Source organism: Prosopis cineraria, unplaced genomic scaffold (assembly GCF_029017545.1).
Source record: "Prosopis cineraria cultivar Desert tree isolate PC_DT_omini unplaced genomic scaffold, ASM2901754v1 PC324, whole genome shotgun sequence".
Taxonomy (NCBI): Eukaryota; Viridiplantae; Streptophyta; class Magnoliopsida; order Fabales; family Fabaceae; genus Prosopis; species Prosopis cineraria.
This window is the reverse complement of record NW_026555651.1, coordinates 22,029-34,675: the sequence shown is the minus strand read 5'-3', so window position 1 is coordinate 34,675 and position 12,647 is coordinate 22,029. Positions and strand designations below refer to the sequence as shown.

At 32.5% G+C, this 12,647-nt stretch overlaps 1 long non-coding RNA gene across 1 annotated transcript; it reads right to left on the bottom strand.

Moving 5' to 3' along the window:
- Positions 1-5,716: 5,716 nt before the first annotated feature.
- LOC129296408 (uncharacterized) lies at positions 5,717-9,207 on the bottom strand. Its single transcript, XR_008589771.1, has 2 exons — positions 8,817-9,207; positions 5,717-8,296 (listed from the first exon to the last, which is right to left on the bottom strand). It is a non-coding gene; the product is annotated as an uncharacterized LOC129296408 (long non-coding RNA).
- Between the last annotated feature and the right edge of the window lie 3,440 nt (positions 9,208-12,647).

Sequence of the window (12,647 nt, the reverse complement as noted above, 5' to 3'; positions counted from 1 at the left end):
TACCACTTCAACCTTATATGGATCAACTACAATAAGATTTGCTAACACAATATGTCCTAAGAATCTAACCTCTCTCATCCAAAACTCACACTTACTGAGCTTGGCATATAGCTTATGATCTCGCTAAAACCTTATGACAGTCCTCAAGTGTCTAGCACGTTGCTCCTTATCTTTAGAGTAGATTAGTATATCATCAATAAAAACTACCACAAACTGATCCAAGAAAGGCCGAAAGATGCGGTTCATATAGTTTATGAAAACTGCAAGTGCATTAGTTAGCCTGAATGGTATAGCTAAAAACTCATAATGGCCATATCGAGTCCTGAAAGCCGTCTTCGCCACATCCTTCTCACTAACCCTCAGCTGATGGTACCTTGAACGTAAATCAATCTTAGAGAAAATCGTGACACCAACCAACTGATCCAAGAGATCATCAATGTGAGACAGCGGGTACTTGTTCTTCATCGTAACCTTATTCAACTGCCTATAATTGATACACAATCTCAAACTACCATCCTTCTTCTTCACAAATAAGATAGGGGATCCCCAAGGAGAAACACTGGGTCTAATAAATCCCTTGTCTAACAGCTCCTCAAGCTGCTTCTTCAACTCAACTAACTCTGAAGTAGCCATTCTATAGGGAGCCTTTGAAATTGGCTATGTCCTTAGTACTAGGTCAATCGAGAATTCAACCTCACGCTTTGGAGGTAATTCTGACACATCCTCTGAAAACACCTCCAAGAACTACTAACAACCTCAATTTCATCCACTTAACTTGCCTTAGACCCTTGGGTAGTGAGCACTACCACATAAGCCTCACAACCCTGCTCAATCAACCTTTCAGCTTGCAAAGAAGAAAGAAAACAAGAATGACTAGGGTATTCGTCATTACCTTTGGCATTTCTGTTAAAGTCACAGTCTTAGCCACAGAATCTAAGACAACACCATAAGCTATCAGCTAATCCATACTGATGATTAAATCAATCACTTACATAGGTAATTTGATCACATTCACCCAAGTCGATTGCCCATTAAAATTCATCTTAGTCCTACACAACACACTAGATCAACCGATTAAACTAGAAGTAAAGGAAACATCTATATCATAAGGTAATTGCTTAATAAGCATGCCCATTCTATCCAAGTGATCGATAGAAATAAAAGAATGTGTCATACCACAATCAAACAAAGCTTCTAAATTAAGGCCACAGATAGAAACCATACCAGTTATCAGATTTGATAACTTCCTAGCCTCCTCCTGAGATACTGTATATACTCTACCGAGAATCACATTCCTCCGATCTAAGCTCTCATGTAAATTAAGGCAGTCATAGATCAAATGGCCTAACTTTCCATACTTGAAGCAAGTAAAGCAGCGACTATAATGAACCTTGTCACATCTATCGCAATGTGACCTCACTATGCTCAAAATCAGGGCCTAACTAGCCTATGAAGAACATGTTGGACAATCCCAGAGAAATGAGAACCCCCAAATCTCATATTATCACCTTGATTACCTTGAAATCTTGAACCCTTATTTAAATTTTGATTACCAGAAGCAAAGAAGGCTAGGCTCTAAAGGAGCCACTAGAAGAAGAACTATAACTAAAACCCATTCTCTTGGATACACCACCAGTAAGAGCCAACCCAAAAGAAAAATGACCTCGTGTAGCCCTACTTTAGCTACTCTTTGTGTCTTGGCCACGGCGAGCGGTAATCCTTAAACAATTACACATCTCATCATATGTCACCTCACCTAACAAAGACAGCTGTTGGTGGTACTCTGGCCTCATATTTTCCAATAACCTCTTTGCTTTTCACTTGCTATTATTAGAAGCCTTCAGATATGTTGTGAACTTAGATAGCTAATTGAATTTTCTCATAAAAGTCTCCTCATTTAAGTCCCCCTGCTAAAACGCATGAAACTCTACCTGTTTCTTGTCTCTGAAAGCTGGTGGAAAGTAAAAATTATAAAATCTTTCCTTAAATTTGGCCCAAGTCATAGATCTTCCATCCATAGACTTAACAGAATCCCACCAATGCTTAGCTCCACCAACAAGCTACATCATAGCCAAGATAACCCTCTGCTTAGTTGTATACCTCATTACAGTAAATAACTGCTCTATTCGATCCAACCACTCCTCAGCTTTCCCATCAAGCATACTACTATCATATGTGGTTAGATTAGAGTGAGAGAATTCCTTCTAAGGTCTGGATATGTCATCCTCTCGATTATCAGCAACCGGTCTATGAGCTCCCACAATACTAAAAGCTCCCTACCCAGCACTTGGGTCAACATACTGATCTGGAACGGCACGACCTTTGAAGTTTTGTTGTATATCTACCATCACTTCAAGCAACCTACCCATGATTACATCTGTCCCTTGTGGTGGTGGTAGAGGCAGACAAAGTGGAGGTAGAGGTCGTTCCTCATTCCTCGGTCTACCTCTTCCTCTTCGAGCTAAATTATAATTGAAAGATGTACAGTCATACGTGTACGAACCTTTCTCCCCTCCTAAAGGAACAAGCCAGAAAATGAAAAAATAATATCGTTTAGGTTAGTGACATAAGGGAAAGAGCATAAGAGTAATGTATTTAGGGTACCAACTAGGAAAGGGGAATCATAAACTTAAAAATGATACCAAATGTAACACTTGCCTCGAGTGTTATCCAAAAATCATACAATTCAAATAAACTAAGTGTGGTTAAGGAGTTGATCCTAAAACCAACTTAGGAAACAAACTATTTAAAACACCAAACAACCTACACAATAGCAAAACACACATTTAAATTAATTTTTTTTATAATAGTCTAAAGAATTTACGGTATAGTGCATAGAAGCAAACTAGGCAAAGAACAAGCTGCAGTGCATACCCTCAAATTTGGCATAGTCTCGTTGTTTTCTAATTCCTAAACAAATGCACTAACTTTTAAAATGATCCCTTACTTCCGCATAATGTTTGTACTCTGATTTATCAGTTGCAAAACCTTTTAATATGATTTTAACTTTAAAAACTTGAGATCTCATCTACATAACTTATTTGTGAACTTGGTGAATGTGTCTTTACCTTAAAATAATCTCTTAATTAATTGAGATTAAGAGATAATTAGAGAATAATGAGGAAGCAGGTTACAATTAATCTCTCTTATCAATATTATAAATTTTTTTAATCAAATTATATTTCGATGGGTTAGTTACGTAGATATCTTTAAAATTGTACACTTTTTTTATGTCTATCTACTCTTAACCAATAGGATATCTCAATTAAAAAATATTATTAATTACATCCCTTAAATAACAGTATCTTTGAAGGGGAAAAACATTATTGATTGCACTTTGAAAAACCTAAAATATCTTATATATTTTTTAAAATGATTCTTAGAAAAAATGCTTTATAATATTAAATGGAGGGAATATTAAATTATCAAATTCTTAGTTTCAATCTAATTTGTCATATTATTAATGTTGATAATACATTTTAATTATATCATTCATATTGGTATATCTTTTATTTAAAATAAGATGTCTTATATTAAAAATATTTACTCTACTTAAAAATAATGATTTTTTCATACTAAAATCTAAAAAATTATTCTAATATTACCTCATTCATTAATTCATATTTAATAATTATTAAATTAAATAATAAATATTTTTTTGGAACTTTATAAAAGTTAGTAATTTTGATAAATGACATCCAAGCAGGTCCAATTTTTTCAATATCATTGTTAGAAAAAGTTTCCAAACAGAAATATTGATTAATTATAATCACTTGAAATTAAATTTAATTTTAAAAAATCATAATTATTTAAAATCTCAATTATTCAATGCCAATCCAAATGGCCAAATAGGCACCAATTAAGAAGGTCTGTGCCCATCTTAAGGTTACGTGTTATTGATCGGCACTAGTATGCTTTGATTTAAGTCCTTTTATTTGTTTTATTTCCTCTTTTTATTTGAAAAAGAAAATTAACTTTTCTTAAAAAATGTTCAGGAAGAACTCGCTGATTGTTTAATGTTTGTTTTTTTTTTTGTTGGAAGAGTTGACATTAATTTTTCAAATAAATATACTAATAGTTTTAATGTCGATATGAGTTAGATACCCTTATTTAGAATATACTCCCTCCGTTAAAAAGTATAAGGTATTTTTAATCGAATCTCATCTCCTAATAAAATAGTTACATACTTTCAAATTAATCTTATCTTTTCATATTTACTCCTATTAAACACTTATAATAAATATAAAATTATTTATCAATAGGAGCACTTTTTAAAAAAATGCAATAATTACACCTCAAAAGATTAAAAATATCATACATTTTTTAACATCCAACTCTTCAAAAATACTTTATATTTTTTAATAGAGAATGTACTTTTCTTCTATCTTATCAAAAGAGAATATAATTCAAAAAGTGTGATTTTTCAAAATTTTACTGAAGAAGTTATTTTTCTAGTTACTTAATTTATAAATTTATTTAATAGAATAGAAGTGAATTAGTTAGTGCTTGCTAATTTTTACTTTCCTGTCCTTAACTTTCCCCATACCAAGGAATCTCTTAATCTATCCTTTATTTTTTAATAACTAAATCAAATTTTTAAGATTCAAATAAATGCTTGGGAAAATTTTATCTAAGGACTGTGGATGTGATATATTTTCAAATCAAACCCAAAAATATTATGAAATTTCACTGCAAAATGTTAGGCCTAAATTGAAATAAAATCATAACACTAGAAGTTCATATGATGATTTAAATACGTAACTTGTTAAATCATAATTATAACTTATAAAATTAACTACATTGTTTGTTAATTCTCTTGTGTTAGTTGTTACATTTAATATGTTGCAGTTAACATTAGTTTTAAGCCTTAAGAATACTTATTAATTCCTTAGCTTTACTTATTCATTCTTACATATTTCCATGTGAAACCTGTGTGGTGAATTAAATCTATTATTTATTAAATTATTTGACAAAAAATCATTAATATAAAATTGCCCCTAGGGTATTGAAAAAAATTATAATATTTCTGTGGACCTCATTATCATTTAAATATTTCATAGGATTTTTCTGTCATTTTCCTATCATATTTATTTAAATATTTGGCATTTGAAAAATATTCAAACTCATTATTTCTGATATAATGTTTATCAAGAAAGAAATCATATAATATTTACTAAATCCACAAATTGATGGATTTATTATGTGAGTGCTTGATGTTGAGTTAGCTCTAGTTTTCTCTACCTTCGGAAATTGGATAGATATCATAGATTGATAGATTAATGGACATACCAATGGAATGATGAAATTTAAAATAAATAAGATCTAACTTATTGTTTCAATAATTTAATGTAAGCTATATTTTGGAATAATTAGGAGCCATTGGTACGATTATGTTTTCCAGCAGAGAAAGTACAAATTTGTTAAAAGTTTTCTCACAAATTATTAGCTAAATATCATAATGAAAATGATTAGATGGCGTCAATTAAAGTTTGAAAATAAATATATTTTGAAATCAGAGAATTTGAATATAAATAGTTAAACTATATTAATCAATTGTTTGAAGAATTATTTAAGGACTTTTATCACTTAAAAAAGTGATTGAGTTCAAATGTTAACCTTTATAGATATAATAATTTAATTGAAAAAGGTCCACTATCGCCTTTTATATCTCAAAAGAGATAATATCTGCTATCAGTGGAGTTTATTCCTCATGCTATTAAAAAAAAATTACTCAAATAGACTTCAATTAATATTACTTTTCAGAAGATGTTTAGAGATATCAATTAATAGGTCGGCAAAAAAAAAAGATATCAATTAATATATACACACATACATATATCAAGAAAAGAATAATGATATGTTTATTTTTAAATAAATATCTCCCAAAATTTATCTATCTATTTATTTACTGCGACAGGACTGGAGAGTCAAATCGTCAAAATTCTGATCAGCGCTATCTCATCAGCATACCGCACGCGGCCACGCGCCAATTTCATCAGAAACGCTCTCCTTCATCGATAAGTCAAAAAGGCTAACCGTTGCTGTCTGTCGTGGTTCGTTCTTGGCCTTCCGTTCTCGGTCCCTGCCGTTTGTTTGGCTGACGGCGGATTACTCACTCAGCTCAGTTTTGGTTCGGCCAACCCTAATTAGAGGTGGGGGTCTATTGGTTTTGGCTAACCCAACATGTTAGTGTGTATTTGAAAGAAAATTTATGTAAACGTAACAAAAGATAAGATTTTTACTGTGTTAGGTCACTCAGCTATCAACACATAATATTTATAACTGCCTAATTTATCCATTTTCTCCGTGACAGGAATATAAGTAGTATAGGCATACCTTGCTGTTCTGGCTTTCCATTTTATGGGTGATTATTATTCAAGGAATGTTGCTCCTTAGTGTCAGATAACTTGGACTGAAAAAAAACTTACAGTTTAACAAGCAATACGAATGTTTTAAATTTTGTTCTGTTTCTAAGGCGTATCGGGGCTGCAATGCCATTGATCCCAGTTATTTAATTTGTCTCTTCAATGTCTAATGCAAACAATCGGATTTTGATGTGTGAAAAAGAGATAGTGACTCTAAAGTTACGTTTACAGTAAATTCTTAATAAGAAAATATCATTTAACTGTTTGTTATTCTGTGGTTTAATTATGCATCATTATGAGCCACAACTCACAATCTCGCTTCCTACTTAACAAGCTGCATATCAACATGATCAATGCTTCTATATTTTTTGCAGTCTTTGCTGCTAGCTCCTAGTTTAAAATCAATTTTAGTAGCCACACTATTTTATTAAAATTTTCTTTTGGTCATGCAACACATTAAGAGCATGTTTGGTTTCACATTAGAAACCACCAAAACCAATGTGAAACCATATGGATGCTAAATCTTGTATCCAACATGAGCCATCTTCCTTTTTGTGTTGTTTGACTAAATATTCTATTTGGTTCTTAGTCTCAACTAACTTTTAGCTTATTCTAACGTGATTCTTCTATGTTTTGTCCATTGTCACAGAATTGAGAAGACTTGCATTCTCCCTACAATTTTCTAAAAGAAAAAGCTGAAGCAACCATGACTCCCAAGGGAACGAACGTGATTGTTCGTGAAGTCTGGACTTCGAATATACATAGCGAGTTGTCTTTGATCCATGCTGTTATACCTAGCTGCTCTTTTGCCTCCTTTGACACTGAGTTTCCTGGCACCATTTTTACTCCGAATGTTGATCAGGCCTTTCACTCAAAGCTGTCTCCTTCAGATACTTATAGTTTCGTGAAGGCCAATGTCGACGTTTTGAACATCATCCAACTAGGTCTTACCCTAACTGATTCTAATGGGAATCTACCTCACTTTGGAACACAAAATGGACATGTTTGGCAATTCAATTTCAGTGATTTCGACGTTGAGCGGGATCAACATAATGCCAAGTCCATTCAACTATTGGAGAAACAAGGGATTGATTTCTTGAAAAACAAGAAAGAGGGTATTCCGTCACGGATTTTCCGGACTTTTCTTTTAAAATCTGGATTGTTGTTCAATTCTCATCTCACATGGGTCACATTCCACAGTTCTTATGATTTTGGGTTCCTAATCAAGCTTCTAGTCAGGGAACAATTGCCTCCTAACATTCACTTGTTTAGACACTTGGTGGCTCAGTTATTTGGACCCAAAATTTATGACATGAAGCATATAATTAAGTTCTGCAATGGCTTATATGGTGGCCTAGAAAGAGTGGCTAAGACATTGAATGTGGATCGTGTAGTTGGGAAGCATCACCAAGCTGGGTCTGATAGCCTGCTAACTCTACAAACATTTATGAAGTTGAAGGATCTTTATTTTAGAGGAAATTCTGGGCTTGAAAATTTTCAAGGGGTTCTCTATGGTTTTGAAGTCGATTCTATAATATCAATTATTCAAGTGCCTCAAGATTCACTATTGTGAATTCCGTGCCAGCATACCTTGGTCTTCATCTAGTATTGTGTACATTTTGTTATTAGTTCTTTATATCTTATATCTAGGAGAGCTGGACTAATTCTTTCATTTGTTTTGTCCATTACAATATCTTCCCATTCCTGCTTGCATTAGACATCAAAATCCAATTCCCACTAGATTGTCTTCTTTCTTTGACAATCTGAATGATGCATAGTTCATATTCATTAATACAAAGTTATTCTTTTTAGTACGTGTGATGGACTTTATGTATCAGTTTTATGATTTGGTCGGACTAAGATGATATTGAAAGTAAATTTTCAGTACCTATAGCTGGCGGCCACATGGGATAGTCTTCCTCATCGACGTTCTGCCATTGAAAACGAAAATCAAACTCAAACATCAAACTTGAACAAAAACGAAAACCAGAGATAAAGTAAATCAAACAACAAATTAGACTTGAACAAGAACATCAAACTTGAACATTAGGACATAAAACGAAAGTCAGAAACTTGAACAAGAATTAGAGTAATGCTTGCAGAATCGCAACACATGACTTGCAACAAAGTGAATGCAAAATTGTTCTTGCAACCAACACACGCATATGGGTTCTCGCCTTCAACCAGATGAGGATTTCAACTCAAATTAAAACAAACATTCAGCCAAACAATATTAAAAAAGAACTTTAAAAAATCAGCAGAAATCAACTTCTCTGAAATTCTTTTTCAGATTCCGGGTTGAAAAAAAGAAGTTTTTCTCCAGATGAGGGGGCAGAGATTCGAACACGGCGAAGAATAAATCTCCATAGTCCCAAATCGTCGAACCAGACCACGGCAGATATTCTGAAGAAAAATCAAGCTTCAAATCGATGAATCTTGACTCAACCATACCTTTGAAATCAACCTCTCTCAGTGAAAACACGCGTCTGGGTTCTCGCCGTCAAACCCACTTCTTATGGGTTTTGCTTTACAGTAGCCACTTCTCACCGTTAAACCCACTCCGTTCATGCCAGAGCTTCGTCCCTTCCCTCATCCCCGATGGCCGCACTAGCTCGTCCCCTCTTCTAGGTTACCCATCGCTACCCATCGGAATAAAGAAGACATGGATTTGGCTGTTGGGATTTCGCGGAAAACGATCGAGGCGACCTCGACTTGAGATTTGGGTTTTATTTTTGGTTCCTCTTGAGATTTGGATTTTGCATGACCTGGAAGAACAGCGAAGGAGATGCACGGAAAGGGGGCAAGCCCAGATGAAGGGGACGAGGATGGGGAAGGGTACAAATCTGACGTGTAAGGGGAGGAGAAAATTGACGTGGATATATTGTTTGTTTTTAATGTTTAAAATGATGAGGTGGCTGTCAACAAAACAAGTCAATGTCAAATTAACAGTTAACATGGCCAAAAATTGATGGCAAGGTAAAATTGTAACAAATTGAAAAATATTAAGTAAAATTGTGTCAAAAATATATATATATATATATATATATATTCAGGATATAAAACGCACCTACGTGAACGTTTTGAGAACAAATGTGTATCTTAACCTTTTAAAATTTAATTTATAATTTTGGATGAATATTTATAAATAATAAAATTATTTAATATTTTAAAATATTTAATATTTTAATAATATTCATTAAATTTTATTTTAATAAAAATTTAAAACACTCAATATTTCTAGAAAAAAGGTTTATAAGTAAATTATTACTAAAAAATATGATCAAAATTTTATCTATTATTGTGCATGAATATCACGCACAAATAAATAAAAAAGTTAAATTTTGATGTTAGAAAAGTTCTTTGGAATTACAATCATTCTTGATTAAAGTTAGAAATAAAGAGAAAGAGAGAATAGCAAAGGAAAAGAGAGACTTGGAACCTTTTTTTTTTTTTTTGGGGCCCTAAAGAGACTTGGAAGGTTGAGAGAGAGAAAGGGAGAAGGAGATAAGAAGGATAGTTGAACTATACATTGCATTACTGTAATTTGGATAAGCGCTATATGTAGGCTTTTACTGCTCACCTATCCCAAACGGTAACAGAAACAGCCCTTTACTAACTCTAACTAACCATCTAACATTTATTCCAGAATTACAATTACATAACACTCACATGAAGTAGTTAAGATTGAGGTAATATTTTTTTAAAGATTGCACTCTTGCTGCTAGAACAGCTTCTAGAGATCATCTTTCATTTCAATTAATGTAAGCGACTAAATTTTGCTTCAAATCTTAGAATAGGGCCTTAGGCTATGAAAATAGTTAAAATTGTCTTTATTAATCCTACTTGGATAATATCAAAGGTAAGTAGTACATGTTTTTACTCTATGAAATTTTGATGATAGAGTTTTCTTTAAATATAATTTTGATAATGTTGTTCTACAGTAAGATTGATGCATTTTACAATATAAGTAGATTACATTCCCTAATTTCCACTCACTTAAGCCCTTTTAATGAAACTTTGGGCTTATTAGGCCCATTTTTGACATAACCTGCCCTAATAAAATAGACCTTATCTTTGAGGTCCAAGCTTGAATAAATAACCTAAAAATCACTCAAGATTGTACAAAAAGAAAGATCAATACCATTCCAATATTCCAAAATTAAGTAGTCCCAAGAAAAGCCAACAAGAGTGCACGAATAAACAAAAGAGATGCCCAAGAACCCTGTGATGTACCATCCCATTTATTGAACCTCTTTTTGGAAGTAGAAAGTGTCATATTAATTTTGGCTCTACAATGACTAAAATAAGATTCCCAAGCCGAAACTCGATAAAAATCCCAAAAGCAAGCCATTCTTCATGTGTTTTTACTGATTGTAGTGGCCATCCAATTTGTGAAAAAGAAATATAGGCTGCTATCATCATCATTAATATGTAAAGCACATGTAACTTGAATTTAAACATGCCAGCAAGTAAACTTCTATTGAAATTAGTGGAATATGTTGTAACTATGCTTGTAAGCCTTTCTTGTTGGACAACTAGTTTGATGCTTGCCTCATGCAAGTGCAAGACTACCTTGATATGTGCATCTTTAGAAATAATGGTAATTGGAGTGAAATTCAAAAGTGAACCAACAGTACGTCATATGAAATAGCCAATAATCATGCATGACAATTTCTATAATACCATTGGGCCTTTATGAAATTCCATATATATAGAGAGGATAATCAATAAAAGAGATTGAGCCATGATAGGAGGGCTCATGAATCATAAAAGTGCTGATACAAGTTGCTCTTGGAAGCAAGGTAAGGAAGCTGAGAACCTTTTTCTTGTTCATGCATGGCACAAGCAATTGCATATAGGTGCTGTGACCTGGAATTACCTTTGTAGGTGATGGGATTGGGCAACTATGTTGTAGCATTTTAGAGCAACTCCATAAAGTGATCAATTTGGAATAATATAACCCTTCAAAGTCTGTACACGCAATGCATCAGGATTTTGTATAGGAGAATGACACATAGGTTCTAAGGGATCTATTAATTCAATGTAAGTCCCAAAGTATCAAATTTCTAGAATTTACAAGCTTGGCTCGTAATTTTGCAAATTCGTTGTAATGAATTTGTAACTTGTATTTTAAATTTTAACAAGAAAAATAAATTTGTTTATTTTTCAATCATGTTAAAATTTGAAAAACATATTACAACTTTATCATAATGAAATTGCAAAATTGAAAGTCAAACTTATAAATTTCTAGAGCTTAGCACTTTGGGACTTAATTTGAATTATTTGATCCCCTTAGGACCTATCTATCATTTACTATTACAAAATTATTGATATAAGATACCACTAAAAATGATGGTTTTAAGAAAATTCATCATTTAAAAGAGAGGCAAGTGATGATTGCACTGTAAATGATGGTGTTTTAAACATCCGTTATTTATTTCAGTAACAAATATGATGGGTGTTTAAACACCCCTCATATAATGCTTCAAATTCTGCTTTTAAAGAAAATTAAAAATTAATATCAACATAAATGATGGGTGTTTTAAACACTCATCATTTATAATAATGATGTTGTTTCAACACTTGTCATATAATGTTTAAGTTTCTACAATTTGGAAAAAAGAAAAAAAATGTAACTTTATATAATGGGTATTTGAAACACCCATCATATAAAGTGGAATAAATGACGGGCATTTAAAAGCCTGTCATTTATTCTTATTTAAAATCTATTTAGTGTATTTTCATTTCATATTTTTTCTCGCGTGCTCGATGAACTCTTCTCTCTTCTCTTTTCCACTTTAATACAAAATAATAAGTAAACCAATAAAGTGACTTCATTTTCATAGTTGATCGTCATCCCCTACCTTTATCATGATTCTACCGTCGTTATGCATGTTGGAAGAAATTGGGTTGAAACGCGATGGCAAACTTAATTCACAATAAATGACAGTAAGGATGTTATTTTGTAGAGAATGATTTATTCATTATCTTGTAGAGTTTTATTGATTGAATTTATGTAGTTAACTTTCTGTGCATATTGTTGCTTGATTTTGATAATGTGTGTTGTCAAAAATTGATAATATATGATGTGTTCTTGACTTGAGGATACTAATGGAAGCTATGGGTAGCCTTAGAAAAATTATGAGGATGAAAATGAGTGATCAAAATGGATATTCATGATGAATGTATTTTTTATAAAGTTTGAACAAATTTTTTAAATAATTCTTAATTTAAATTATATGCCTTATTTGATTTGGATTGTTTTGCCATTGAAAACTACAT